Source organism: Drosophila pseudoobscura, unplaced genomic scaffold (assembly GCF_009870125.1).
Source record: "Drosophila pseudoobscura strain MV-25-SWS-2005 unplaced genomic scaffold, UCI_Dpse_MV25 Unplacedtig00000072, whole genome shotgun sequence".
Lineage (NCBI taxonomy): Eukaryota > Metazoa > Arthropoda > Insecta > Diptera > Drosophilidae > Drosophila > Drosophila pseudoobscura.
The window spans coordinates 608,576-623,007 of NW_022881708.1; the positions used below are offsets into that span (position 1 = coordinate 608,576).

The 14,432-nt window shown below is 46.8% G+C and overlaps 1 pseudogene; it reads left to right on the forward strand.

Moving 5' to 3' along the window:
- Positions 1-9,831: 9,831 nt before the first annotated feature.
- LOC117185436 (UPF0518 protein GA25918-like) lies at positions 9,832-13,287 on the forward strand (annotated as a pseudogene).
- Positions 13,288-14,432: the final 1,145 nt, after the last annotated feature.

Here is a 14,432-nt window from a genome sequence, read left to right on the forward strand (position 1 = left end):
GTGGCGGGAAATCTATATCCCCTGCCAGACAAAGTATCTCTGCTGACGAAATACGTCTCTCCGCTGGCAGAACATTTACCTCCGGTGGCAGGAAATTTATATCCCCAGACGGACAACTTATCCCCGCAGACGAATTACGTTTCTCCGCTGGCGGAAAACTTATATCCGGTGGCGGGAAATTTATATCCTCTGCCAGACAACTTATCTCTGCTGACGAAATACGTCTCTCCGCTGGCGGAAAACTTATTTCCGGTGGCGGGAAATCTATATCACCTGCCAGACAAAGTATTTCTGCTGACGAAATACGTCTTTCCGCTGGCGGAAAACTTACTTCCGGTGGCGGGAAATCTATATCCGCTGCCGGACAATTTATCTCCGCTGGCAGACAATTTATTTCCGGCGGCGGGAAATTTATATCCCCAGACGGACAACTTATCCCCGCAGACGAAATCCGTTTCTCCGCTGGGTGAAAACTTATATCCAGTGGCGGGAAATTTATATCCCCTGCCGGACAACTTATCTCTGCTGACGAAACACGTCTCTCCGCTGTCGGAAAACTTATTTCCGGTGGCGGGAAATCTATATCCCCTGCCAGACAAGGTATCTTTGCTGACGAAATACGTCTCTCCGCTGGCGGAAAACTTACTTCCGGTGGCGGGAAATCTATATCCGCTGCCGGACAATTTATCTCCGCTGGCAGACAATTTATCTCCGGCGGCGGGAAATTTATATCCCCAGACGGACAACTTATCCCCGCAGACGAAATCCGTTTCTCCGCTGGGTGAAAACTTATATCCAGTGGCGGGAAATTTATATCCCCTGCCGGACAACTTATCTCTGCTGACGAAACACGTCTCTCCGCTGTCGGAAAGCTTATTTCTGGTGGTGGGAAATATATATCCGCTGGCGGAAAACTTATCTCCGCTGGCAGACAATTTATCTCCGCTTACTAACAACGATTGTCCGCTGGTAGAAAACTTAACTTCGGCGGCGGGAAATTTATATCCCCAGACGGACAACTTATCCCCGCAGACGAATAACGTTTCTCCGCTGGCGGAAAACTTATTTCCGGTGGCGGGAAATCTATATCCCCTGCCGGACAACTTATCTCTGCTGACGAAATACGTCTCTCCGCTGGCGGAAAACTTATTTCCGGTGGCGGGAAATCTATATCCCCTGCCAGACAAAGTATCTCTGCTGACGAAATACGTCTCTCCGCTGGCAGAACATTTACCTCCGGTGGCAGGAAATTTATATCCCCAGACGGACAACTTATCCCCGCAGATGAATTACGTTTCTCCGCTGGCGGAAAACTTATATCCGGTGGCGGGAAATTTATATCCTCTGCCAGACAACTTATCTCTGCTGACGAAATACGTCTCTCCGCTGGCGGAAAACTTATTTCCGGTGGCGGGAAATCTATATCACCTGCCAGACAAAGTATTTCTGCTGACGAAATACGTCTTTCCGCTGGCGGAAAACTTACTTCCGGTGGCGGGAAATCTATATCCGCTGCCGGACAATTTATCTCCGCTTGTTGAAGAATGACCATCTCTAGCAATGCACGCATGTATTGACAGACATATGAGTATGTAGACGTATGTATGAGTAAGAGACGTAACGAAGCGACGTTCTCTTATCTCCCTTTTGTTCTCTATTTCGTTCGGTCTCTATCTGCCTGCGAGCAGAGCATTTTTTAGTCACAAATAAACCTTACATATGAATGGTTGCGTTTTTACTTTTCGGTACAAGAACTTCCCTTGCAACGGCAGCGAAATTCTGTCCAACAGGTTATGGGCCCAGGTTCGGATTTTGTAAATTAAAAGTAAAGTGATTGTTTTAGTTACGAACTATTAACATCGGTGTGACTCAGAGACTAAACGATAATCAGCAATGAGCGGGATGTATCAAATAGACAAATTAGAGGAGGGAAATTATGACTCCTGGTGTATTCAAATTCGGTCTGTGTTGGTGCACGCTGAATTGTGGAGTGTGGCATCTGGTGACCTGCTACCAACGAATGTTCCCGAAGGTGTGAATTGGCAGGCCAAGGATGAAAAGGCGCTGGCCATAATCACATTGAGTGTGAAAACTTCACAGTTGGGGTACATTAAAAAGTGCAGTAAGTCGTCCGAAGCATGGAACAAATTAAAGAGTGTTCATCAACCAAGTGGACCTGTACGAAAGGTTCAACTGTACAAGAAATTGCTAAGCAAGCGCATGGACCAAAGGCAAAGCATTTCAAGCTACATTAATGAGTTCGTGGATATTCTTGATGGCCTTGGGTCAGTAGGAATCGAGCTAAATGATGAACTGCGCTCAATTGTTTTGTTGTCAAGCCTTCCAGAACAATTCGAAAATTTCGTTGTCGCCATAGAGACGCGCGACAGTCTGCCGACTTTCGATGTTCTATGCGTAAAACTGAAAGAAGAAGGCGAACGAAAGGGAAACACAGAAGATCAAAAGGAATACGCAAAGGCATATACCGCAGTACATAAGCCGGCCGCGCACAGAGCGCAAAATTAGAGAAACAATACTGGTGAGAAATGAGCCTCGTAGTTTTTAATTCAATGTTCATGTATATTGCGATTGACCTATTTACACGCTCATGATTGTAGTACACCGCCTAAGTAACTATTTTTACGCGCATAGCTGTGTTGTTGTTTACTCGGGTCCAGAACATAGCTGTAATGTTCTCACACGCATGGCCAGACCCGCAGCTGCACACGCACACAGCGATGCGTTCCGTTGTTTTGCATTGAGTCCGTCGCGTCGAGTCTTATCGCGTGATCTTTCAATTCCCTTTTGCTCGACTTCTTTTCGCGGAGTTGAGTCAGTAGAAACTTCTAGACGAAGCCACCCGCACGCTTATTTTGAACCGCAGTAGAAACTTCTAGACGAAGCCGCCCGCACGCTTACTTTAAACCGCAGTAGAAACTTCTAGACGAAGCCGCCCGCACGCATACTTTGTACCGCCGCAGAATCGATCCCCCCGCTGTTCTTGTAATATACTTGTAAAATAACCACCAATATTAAATAATCAATAAAATAAATAAGCTCAAGATATAAACGATTATACAGTCCACTAATTCATAACCATAACAAATTTTGGTCCTTCGAGCCGGATCTCCGCGTTTGAGTTTTTTTTATATACATATTGAGTGATACCGTTACCCGCTGTTTGCCATGAAGGCCCTAGTGCATCGTCTAATTCAGCAACGTGGGGCCTGCAAATCCCAATTAACTCGCGTGGCTGCGGAGGCTCAAGAGTTTGTACAGTCATGTACTTCTGTGCAAACATTAGAGCACAAGTTGGACCGACTTGTTGCAACTTTCATAATGTCCAATATAATGATGAAGATGAATACGTGGATCCGGATTTGGACATCCCCGAATATAAGAAAAGGTTCTTTAGTGCGCATAGTATCTTCACTGAAGCCATACGTGACCGGAGCAGTCACGAGAATGAGCACGACAACTCAAATCTACTGCTATCGACCACTGTGGAACGCTTATTTGAGGGCAAACTCAACTTCTGGAGAGGATTCGGGACTCATCGGGAACCACAGAGCTGCAGTTCGAGAAAATACGCATTCCGACGTTTTCGGGCAGATACGAGGATTGGTGGCAGTTTAGTGACTTGTTCTTAGGCTCAGTCGACAAGAAGAGTAGTCTGTCCAAGTCCCAAAAGTTTCATTATTGCGTTGTCTCTGATAAAACATATTCCCGTATCGGATGCCAATTACCAGGACGCATGGGAGAGGCTCGAAAATCGCTACAACAAGAAGTCAGTGATTGCTCGTTCGTTCATTCAAAACTTTCTTTCGTTGCCAACCGCAAAGGGTTCAAACATCGCCGAGTTGCGTAAGATAGTCGACACCGCTGACGAAAGTATACGTGGTCTACATGCGCTGAGCTGCGACAGCCGCGATGTGTGGCTAATCCATATCTTGCTCTCAAAGTTAGTCCCGGAATGCAAGGAAGCGTGGGCCACCTCCAGTGAATCGTGCAAGGAAAACGTGACCATAAATGACCTGTTCGGCTTTGTCTTCGCCCGTTGCGATGCACTTGAGTCTTGTCAAGATCCAAAGCTAATCCAGGATACACACACGGTGCTGAATAAACGTCGTGCAATTTCTCATCATGTGGACGTGCCAAATACGTCTGCTCGTGATTGTGTATATTGTCACGAGCAACACAGTCTTTATGCGTGCACTCAATTCAAGGCTCTGGATGTTGTGGACCGCCGCAAGTTCGCAAGGTAATTTGGTAATTTGTGCTTCAATTGTCTAAGCCGATCTCATCAAGTCAAGGAGTGTAATTCCACAAACACGTGCCGTCTGTGTAAGCTGAGGCACCACACTCTTGTTCATCCAGAGGACATACGCTCTGTCACGGCTTCCGCTGAGGTCAATAACTCCGCTGACTCACCCGTCCGCTCGTCCAGTTTCCCTGCTGACGCTGATCCTGCCGTGGTCAGCCATCATACATTGGAGAGGAAATTCGTGGCCAAGAGTCAGGCCATATTGCCAACGATTTTGGCCACTATAGTCGACTCCTGGGGCAACGGGATAGTGTTGGGTAAACATTGCTCATTTTGGTGAACATGTTCACTTGTTCTTTTTTAGTAAGTGAGTCAACTCACTCATATTGCTCACTTGCTCACTTGCTCTCTTAGATTGCTCAGTTACTCACTTGTTCACTTGCTCAGTTGTTCACTTGCTCAGTTGTTCACTTGCTCAGTTGTTCACTTGCTCAGTTACTCACTTGTTCAGTTGTTCACTTGCTCAGTTGCTGACTTGCTCAGTTATTCACTATTCATGCACAGAACCCTAAGCACCACAGACTTTTACACAAATAAAAAACGTACATTTCAATATTAATCAAAGATTTATAACTAAAAACAAAAAAAAATGTATATAACAAAAAAACAAACTTTTTATTTCCTTTCATAGGAATTCTTATACTAACATAAAAATAAGGAGATCCTTTCATAGGAATTCTTATACTAACTTAAAAATAAGGAGATCCTTTCATAGGAATTCTTATACTAACTTAAAAATAAGGAGATCCTTTCATAGGAATCAAACTTTCAAACTTTTCGTTTTCTTCATTTTAGCGCTATAAGAGAAAAAAATGTTAATCAAGCAATCAAGTACAAATTAGGTTGTACTCACTTTCGATTTACATGTTGTTATGCAAAAAAATTAAATTTTCAACGGTTGTTGACTTTAAAAGGGATCGCCTTTTACGTATGGTTTCGCCTGCACTTGAAAATATGCGCTCGCATGGCACTGAGGTGGCGACTAAGCAGAGGCGCTTCAGCATATAGGTATAAAGTAGCGGGTATTGCGCTTTCCGCTGATTCCACCATACCAATGGATCATCTTTTCGGCTGATGTACTCCTCAGCCAGGTACTTATCCATTTCTCTTATGGATGCTGCCGTATTGTTGGTGGGTTGGCTTACTTGCTGAAAAGTGGTGTCAAACTCAGCCCATATTGTGTCCTCTTCTTGTTTTTTGTTGCTTATAGCTTCTTGTGGAGGTTCAGGGAGTGACTGTATCGTTTGAGCCAATTTTTTGTTTATATCCGCTACTGATTTTTTAAAGGCCTCCGCAGATTTAAATGCGCGTCCTTTGAACCTGGGATCCAGAACAGTGCTCTCCGCATACAAAATATTATCCTCGAAATCGTTAAACCTGCCGTCCATCTCGTTTATGATTTCATTTATTACTTCGGCAACTAGGTTATTTTTAACTGTTGGATATATTTGAGCCATTTTTCTTTGAAGTAATCCAGTCAAAGCAATTATTTTTGATAATGTTACGTTTTTTTCAGCTGAGATCTCTTCTGTAACTTCATAAAATGGCTTTAATACGGGAAGCACTCCATCAATGACATCCCAGTCTTCTGGTGACAAAATTAAATCTGTCCTTGTTGACAGAGCTGCCACGACTGCCTCCTTCAGGATAGACAGCCGTTCAAACATTTTGTACGTTGAGTTCCAACGTGTTGGCACATCCTGTGTTAGTTTGAGGTCAGCCAACTTAAGCAGCGCTTGCATATCTTTAAGCTTTTTTAAGCCTGATGAGCTGCGATGAAAATATTCGCTTATAGCTTTAGCTTTTCTGCGCACACTGCTCATTTTATCTAGAGCTTTTTGGACAATTAGATTTAGGGTATGAGCAAAACACCGTATATGACTCCAATTGCCGGTTCTAATAGCAAGAGCAATGTTGTGTGCATTATCGGATGCTATTGCTGCGACTTTGTTTTTGAGATCCCATTCATTCACAATTTTTTCCAAAAAGCTGCACAGATTCGCAGCAGTGTGCGACGCTTCAAAGGCCTGACAAGCAATTGTATAGGAGGTCAGCATCGTTGATTCCTCATCGATAAAATGCACTGTGACAGCCAGATAACTTTCGTTGGTTATAGATGTCCAACCGTCTGTAGTTAAGCACACCGCTGTGGCCGCACGTAGTTCTTCTATTATCTTCCCAGTGTACTCGTCACGAATTTTGGGAATCAAGGAGCTGGTTAATGTTTTCCTCGTCGGAAGCTTATAGTTTGGGGCGTGCGACACATCGTGAATCAATTTTTTAAATTCTGGTTCTTCGACCAAGCGCAAGGCGTGATGACCCTTGGCGATCATCCGTACAAGTTGCAGATCAATCTGCTGCGCTTTGCTCGCTGGTACAGGCCTTTCAGCAAAGCTTGTTATTTTTGGTTGCGCACTTTGCACAAAAATCGGGCCATCGGTGTTTTGCCGGATAACGGGCTCCATAGACGCCGGGTGCTTGCTCTTTAAATGGCGGCTTAAGTTGCTTTGAGATTTGCAACTCAAAATAGATTTGCAATACTTGCACTTGGCTTCCAGGCGTCCAACTTCCTCGAAATGGTTCCAAATCTCACTATACTTCCGAATTAGCGACATAGTGAATTTTTCAAAATTGTAAACAGCTTTGCCCGTAATATAAAAAGTGTGAAGTAAACGCAAATATGAGCAAAGCTACCAGATCGCAAAATGCCCTTTGAGGAGCAAAATTGCGCAAAAAGTGAGTAGAGAACAAGTGAGTAAAAATGAACAAGTGAACAACAAAGAGCAAGTGAACAACAAAGAACAAGTGAACAAAAAAGAACAAGTGAACAAAAAAGAACAAGTGAACAACAAAGAACAAGTGAACAAAAAAGAGCAAGTGAACAAAAAAGAACAAGTGAACAAAAAAGAACAAGTGAACAACAAAGAACAAGTGAACAAAAAAGAACAACTTGGAAGGAACATGTTCAGTTGCTCACTTAAGTGAACAACTCTTTTTTGTTCACTCACTCATGAGCAACACAACACTACAACGGGACCACCTGCAGGATACTGTTGGATACTGGTTCGACTATAACGATGGTCGCCGAATCATTTATTCAACGAATTGGTTTGCCGCGCACCCACGCTCGTATACCAGTGGTTGGTCTAGGCGCAAATCTTGCTGGGGTTACTAGAGGTCGCGCCACATTCACGCTGCTCTCCCGCACAAGCTCGGCCTCAGTGGTGGTAACAGGTCTGATTATGAACACTTTAACCTCCTCGATTCCAGCCCTTCGTTCATACGCACGCCCGCAGAAACGATGGCGTGACCATCGTCCAATACCCGTTCAAGGAATCTGCCCCTCCGATGGGGTCCACACTGCCACAAGCACTACGACGCTTTTCTTCTCTCGAGCGGAAATTTCGAAAATTTCCTGCGCTCAAACAACAGTATGTCGAGTTTATGGAGGATTATATACAACGAGGACACATGGAGGTGATTCCTTCTACTACCGTAGAAAACGGTCCCGCCAATCACAATTACTTAGCACACCACGCAGTATTTAAACCAGATAGCACCACCACGAAATGCCGAGTTGATTTCGATGGCTCTGGTGAGGACTGCAATGGATCTTCACTTAATTCACGACTACACATCGGACCACCTATTCAAAGGGATTTACTTGGAGTATGTCTACGTTTCCGTCAGCATCGCTATGTGTTTTGTACGGACATTGAGAAAATGTTTAGAGGCATCCTGGTTTCAGAAGATCACACGCATTACCAACGGATTGTCTGGCGAAAGGAGGAGACTGCTACACTCTATCATTATCGATTGCTGACCGTGACGTATGGCTTAGCGTCTTCGCCGTTCTTGGCTGTTCGAGTTCTCAAGCAGATCGCGCAAGATCATGCCGATTTGTATCCGAAGGCTGCTGCTGTGCTTGTACGAGACGCGTACGTGGATGATATCCCTACTGGTTGCGATAGTATCGACGATCTCATTGCACTCAAAGATTAATTAATATTGCTATTGAGCCAAGCTCAATTTAAACTTCGAAAATGGAGTTCAAACTGTTGGTCACTACTCAAATCGCTGCCACAGGACATTTGTGAGTATCCACTTGAAGCCCTAGAGGGAAAGAGCCCAACCCAATATGTCAAGGTTCTTGGAATACGCTGGGACCCGGCTGTGGACGAGCTTTCCTTCAAGTTGACCATTCCCGACGCCACAGGGGTTCTGACAAAACGGATTTTGCTGTCCGAGCTTGCCAAGATCCACGATCCACTGGGGTTGCTTGCCCCCACAACTGTATTTCTAAAGGTTCTCTTTCAAGATAGTTGGCTGAGCTCGGTCGACTGGAACGAACCACTACCCGCGCAGCTATGCGCACGGTGGCAACAGTTTGTAGCTGAAGTTCATTTACTGGAAAGCTGTCGCATACCCCGCTATCTATCCTCGCCACTTCAAGCAACGGAGCTGCATGGATTCGCCGATGCGTCATCTCATGCATACGCCGCTGTCATCTACAGTCGCGTGAGAGTCAATAGTGACTACGCTGTAACACTGATCGCCACAAAAACCCGGGTGGCACCCATCAAACCTATCTCCATCCCACGGCTCGAGTTGAATGCCGCCCATCTTCTGTCGAAATTGATGTCTCTGGTTAAACAAAATCTAACGATTCCTATTTCCAGTACTTCGTGTTGGTCAGACTCCGAAATTGTACTACATTGGCTCTCATCACCCCCACGGACTACCAAAGGATCTGGTAGAACATCAACTGTGGTGGAATGGACCACCGTGGCTTTCCCAATCACATCGCACTTGGCCACCTGCTAAGGCCAAGTTCGCACTGTCGACTGAGGACGCTGAGCGGATGAAAGTAAAGGTCAAGCCCCAAGTTAATCTACACATTTCCAATGAAGGAAATGATCTTAACTGTATGATCAACAAAGCTTCCTCCTGGTCACATCTCTTGCGGACACTTAGCTATTGCTTTCGGTTCGTACATCGTCTTCGTTGCAAGGACCGCCTGTCATCATTTTTATCGTCATGGGAGCTTCAATATGCCCGCTCTAGGGTAATCAAACATGTCCAGATGGAGTTCTTCCAAGTTGAGTACAGACAGCTGAGCACTGGACAAGCCCTTTCTCAAAAATCCAAGTGGATTCACTACACTCCATTTGTTGACGACCAAGGAATTCTGCGCGTGGGAGGACGCATTGGAAATTCGATGACAACCTATGACGCAAAACATCCCATCCTTCTTCCAAAGGAATCACCAGTCGCTGTTTTAATAGCTAGACACCAGCACGTCACATCATTACACGCTGGAGTCGAATTTATGTTTCACACGTTGAGACAGAAGTATTGGATCCTGGGAGCCCGTAACATAGTCCGCAAAATTGTATTCAACTGCAAGATATGCTTCCTCCAGCGCAAAGGAACGAGTACACAACTCATGGCTGATCTTCCCGCCTTTCGCGTTCAGCCCACCCGCTGCTTTCTACATTCTGGATTGGATTACGCTGGACCAGTTACCATCACCCATTGATGCAGCCACCGACTGCGATCCGCGCTCCTGCTACGACAGTTTCTGCAAGCATTGGCAGCAGGCCTACGACATCATCCAGCACTATGCCCCGACCACCCATGACGATGTATTGGGGGTGGTCTCGCATCTCGACTATATGGTCACGCTGCTGCTGGTGGAGCTGCATCATTGCAACAAAGTGTCTTTACCCTCGACGGATGCAAGTGCTGCGCCGGCAGCTCCCTGCCTGGAGTACCTGCTCAGTGAGAATCTGTTGGATAAGCTGTACGAATGGGCCTGTACAACGGGCCGCTATGCAAATGCGGTGAGGCTGGAGCAGCTGAAGCTGTATGAGCTGCTCGTTAGCCACTCACGGCATCAACTGCTCTGCCATGAGCCCTTCCTGAGACCACTGCTCAAGATACTGGCCTCCAGTCAGGGTGAGATCTTCCCGCCCGATCTGGAGAAGCGACTGGTCATCTTGTTGAACCAGCTGTGCGTCGTACTCATGCAGAATGTCCATCTGCTGGATCTGTTCTTCTTTTCCGCACAGACGCAAGTCCAGGAACAGATACAAAATGGGAACGTGCCGCCCCCCAAAAGTGGAACTACCACCAATTTCATAATTTTTTCGCTGCTCATCCCGAATGTGCATCGGGAGGGAAGTCTCGGCCATCAGGCACGCGATGCTCTGCTCCTTTGCATGGCCCTCTCGCAGAAGAACTCCAACATTGGCACCTACATAGCACAATACTCATCCATCTGTCCGCTGCTGGTGACCGGACTGGGTGGACTCTACTCGCGGCTGCCCAACAGTATTGAGATCAGTTCAATCGACTGGCATCGTATCACGCCGGATGATGTGACGGAGATACCAGAGCTCACATTGTTCATGAATGCCCTTGAGTTTTGCAATGCTGTGGTGCAGGTGGCCCACGAGATGATCAAGCAACAGCTGCTGGACTTTATGTACCAGGGATTCATTGTGCCCGTGCTGGGGCCAGCCGTTCTACAGACACTGACACTACAGACACTACAAACATTTTCAGACGAACATCGACTCACAAATCTCGGCCATGTCGTATCTGGATCTAATTCTGCGCTCCATTACGGAGCCCGGTCTGCTGAGAGCCTTTGTCAAATTTCTCCTGGACACGGAGAAATTCGATGGCGAACGGATACTGGACTCGTTGGTCGAGCGTCTCAACTCCCCAGATGCCAATCTCTGTATGGTGACGATGGCCCTGTTCGACACCCTGCTGGGCCTCCACTGCGAGGATCTGATGCTGGAACTGTTGCTCAAATTCATGCTGCCGGGGAAGCATGTGCCCATCTCGCACCGTCACAAGATCAACAAGATCGATCCGTATCTGAACAGCAGCGATTTTTTTCTGGAACTCTCACCGGATGTCCTGAAGCGTGCTCGTGACTTGGCGAGGCCGAAGAGCGTCCACGAGCAGCAGCCACCGTCTGGAGCAACTGGAGAGCAGCCAATTCAGCCACTGGCATGGCCCAGCCTGCCCTCGCCAGTCATGAGCAAGACAATTGGAGCCAACTGGAACTACTATGGCCTCCACACCGGCGACAGTTTGTATGCCAATCTGCACGCATATCTGTTCGAGGCTCACTGGCGGATAGCCCAGTGCCAGCGGGATAGCCTCAAGTGGGCCAACAGCTATCGCTATCAGAAATGGCCCCGCCACGGACAAGCACGTGTCCATGCGCACGCCTTGGAGCTGGCCAGACAGTTCTTCAGCGAGTTTGGAGGTGGCCCACCCGCCATAGCCAGTGAATCGGCGGGAGAGAAACAGCTAGATAGTCTGCAGTCGATTGGCGAGTCCAGTGGCTATGAATCATTCAAGTGGCGGCCGGCCGACGAAGAGAGCGATGTCACTGACCTCACTGTGACAACAACAACGACCAGTGAGGCGGATCTGGAGCACAATAGCAGCAGCGTCAGCAGTGGAATGGGTGGAGGAGGAGGAGCGGCGGCAGGCAGACGAGGGGAAGCATGGCGCATCTCGCACACCAATCGCAACGAGCTGCTGCTTACAGATTTGGATTTCTCAGAGGATTTGTTTGCGCAGGGCACCGTAAGCTTAGGTCCCTTTCTCAATGCCATCTGGGGAAAACTGCAAACCTTTACGAGCAACTCTTTGTATGTGAATTTACACCTGACTGGGCTGATCACTCGCCTGGCCTGGTATCCACTGCCGCTGATCCACTCGCTGCTGCTACGCTCTGACATCGCCATCACCTCGGACACGCCCTCCTTCCATCAGGTGTTGCGCATTTTAAAGCAACAAATCGATGCCGAACTGCCAGTGACCGAGGATTCTTTGGCGATAATCGATGTGGCACGCTCGTCGCTGATTGATCGCGAATTTCGTCTGGTGAATGCCCGCAAGGGTAACGAGAACTCTCCCCTGCATCATCATCAGCAGCCTCAAACGACGCTCTCCCAGCAGCAGCAGCAGCAGCAAGGACAGCAGCGTTCCGCCTATGCAACACTGTCGGCTGCCACGCCTGTGCAGGCCACACAAACCAGCGCGTACGATCCGTTCAAGCGGAGTGATAACAAACGGAAGAGCATCAGCAAATCGATCAGCAGCATGTTTAGCAGAAGATCCACACCTAATCCCCCCTCCTCTGCCGCTTCATCTGGCTTATCACAAATTTACGCATTCTTCACCGGAGCTGCCTCAACGTTGGTGGGGAACAACAACAACAACTCTGGTTCTGGTGGGCAATCGCAGCCATTCTCTAGGACTGGCACTGGCACCTGTGAGACCAGCCTGAGCACCAACCCGCAGTCGGGAGCAGCAGCAGCACGATCAACAGGCACAGCGACGACAGCTAATGGAAACAGCAGCAGCAGCAACAACATCAGCATTGGGGGATCGACGCAAACTCTCTCCGCCCACTCGAACACCACAACGTATTCGTCGAGCACATTGCACGGACTCGATGGTGGCCCACAGACAGGCAGCTTCAACTCAGAGCCAGCTTCTCTTGATTCGGTAGCCTCCATGGGTATTATCGCCAGCACAAGCGGCACGGAGCGCACCAGAGACGTGGCTCTGTGCGCTGTCCTCCTGGATGAGTGGCTCAAAGAGCTGGCGGCTATTGCGCAGGAGCAGAGCGTTGTGCTGGTCACCGATCAACTGCTTTGACATTACCGCAGAGGGCCTTTCTGATCGGATACATATGAAACGCATGTACACAATATTTTACGGATTTGTTGGCCTTTATTTATTTCAATCGTCTACTTTTACGAAACTTTTATTTTTCAACTGTTAAGTTATCGATATGATATTGTTTTTATCCTAAATATTGTATGTATATCTTTTAAAAAAACCCATTTTAACGAACAATTTTTGCACACTGACACGCGTTAACCAGATATGATTAGGATTAAAGTTGTAAAATCCTGAATAGGACGGAGGATTCTTAAGTGTTCAGATCTAAGCGATTATTCAAATTAAAATTAATATGCAATATATACAACCTTTATAGAGAGAATTATGTACTACACTACCATGTACACACATATGTATTTTTGCAATATATATATACATATATTTTATGCTTTTACTATGTACATACATACAACATAATATACATACAACTGCGAGATCAAAAGCTTACGTTTTAGAGTCAACTTAAAAGTATTAAATCGGTCCAAGCTAATGCACATACACACTGCATTCATGATATGATACATATAAATACGTTTTTGAGCAATATAAATAGTGTATGGCCATTAAAATCCACGATCTTGTTCGAAAAAAAAAAAAAAAAAAAAAAAGACATCAGCAGGTCGGACACCGAAGTTTGGCAAAGCTTTGTTTGCCATCTTTGTTTGTCTGTCCACCAAAGCAATTCATATCGAGCTCGTCAGTGATTTGACGACTCCTGCATTTATCGCCGCTTTCAAACGTTTTTGGTCTCGACGTGGCCCTATATCCGACTTGTACTCGGACAATGGCACAACATTCCATGGAGCCAGAAAGGAACTAACGGAGATGCAACGGATAGCAGTATCTCAAAGTCAAGACGAGGAAATTGCTAATTTTCTGACGAGTCAGGACATCAACTGGCACTTCATTCCGCCATCTGCCTCGCACTTTGGAGGTCTTTGGGAAACAGGCGTACGATCTATCAAACTCCACCTTCGCCGAGTAATTGGTAGCAGTGCGTTAACCTTCGAGGAATATTCAACAATTTTAACTCAGATTGAAGGGTTACTCAACTCTCGCCCACTGTGCGCGCCAAGCGATCACAGCTTGGATCCCCTTACCCCCGCTCATTTTCTTACAGGTCAACCTCACATGTCGGTGCCGGAGCCGTCCTTGTTAGACGTCAACATTAACAGACTGCAGCGTTGGAGACAACTGCAAGCCAAGGTTCAAGGATTCTGGAAACGTTGGAATCTGGAATACTTTACTTCCTTGCAACCTCGCACGAAATGGCAGCAGGAGTCCAACGACATAACCGTGGACACTCTTGTGGTACTGAAGGAGCCAAATCAACCGCCTAGCAAGTGGCTGCTTGGGCGAATCACCGAAGTTCATCCTGGCCAAGACGAGA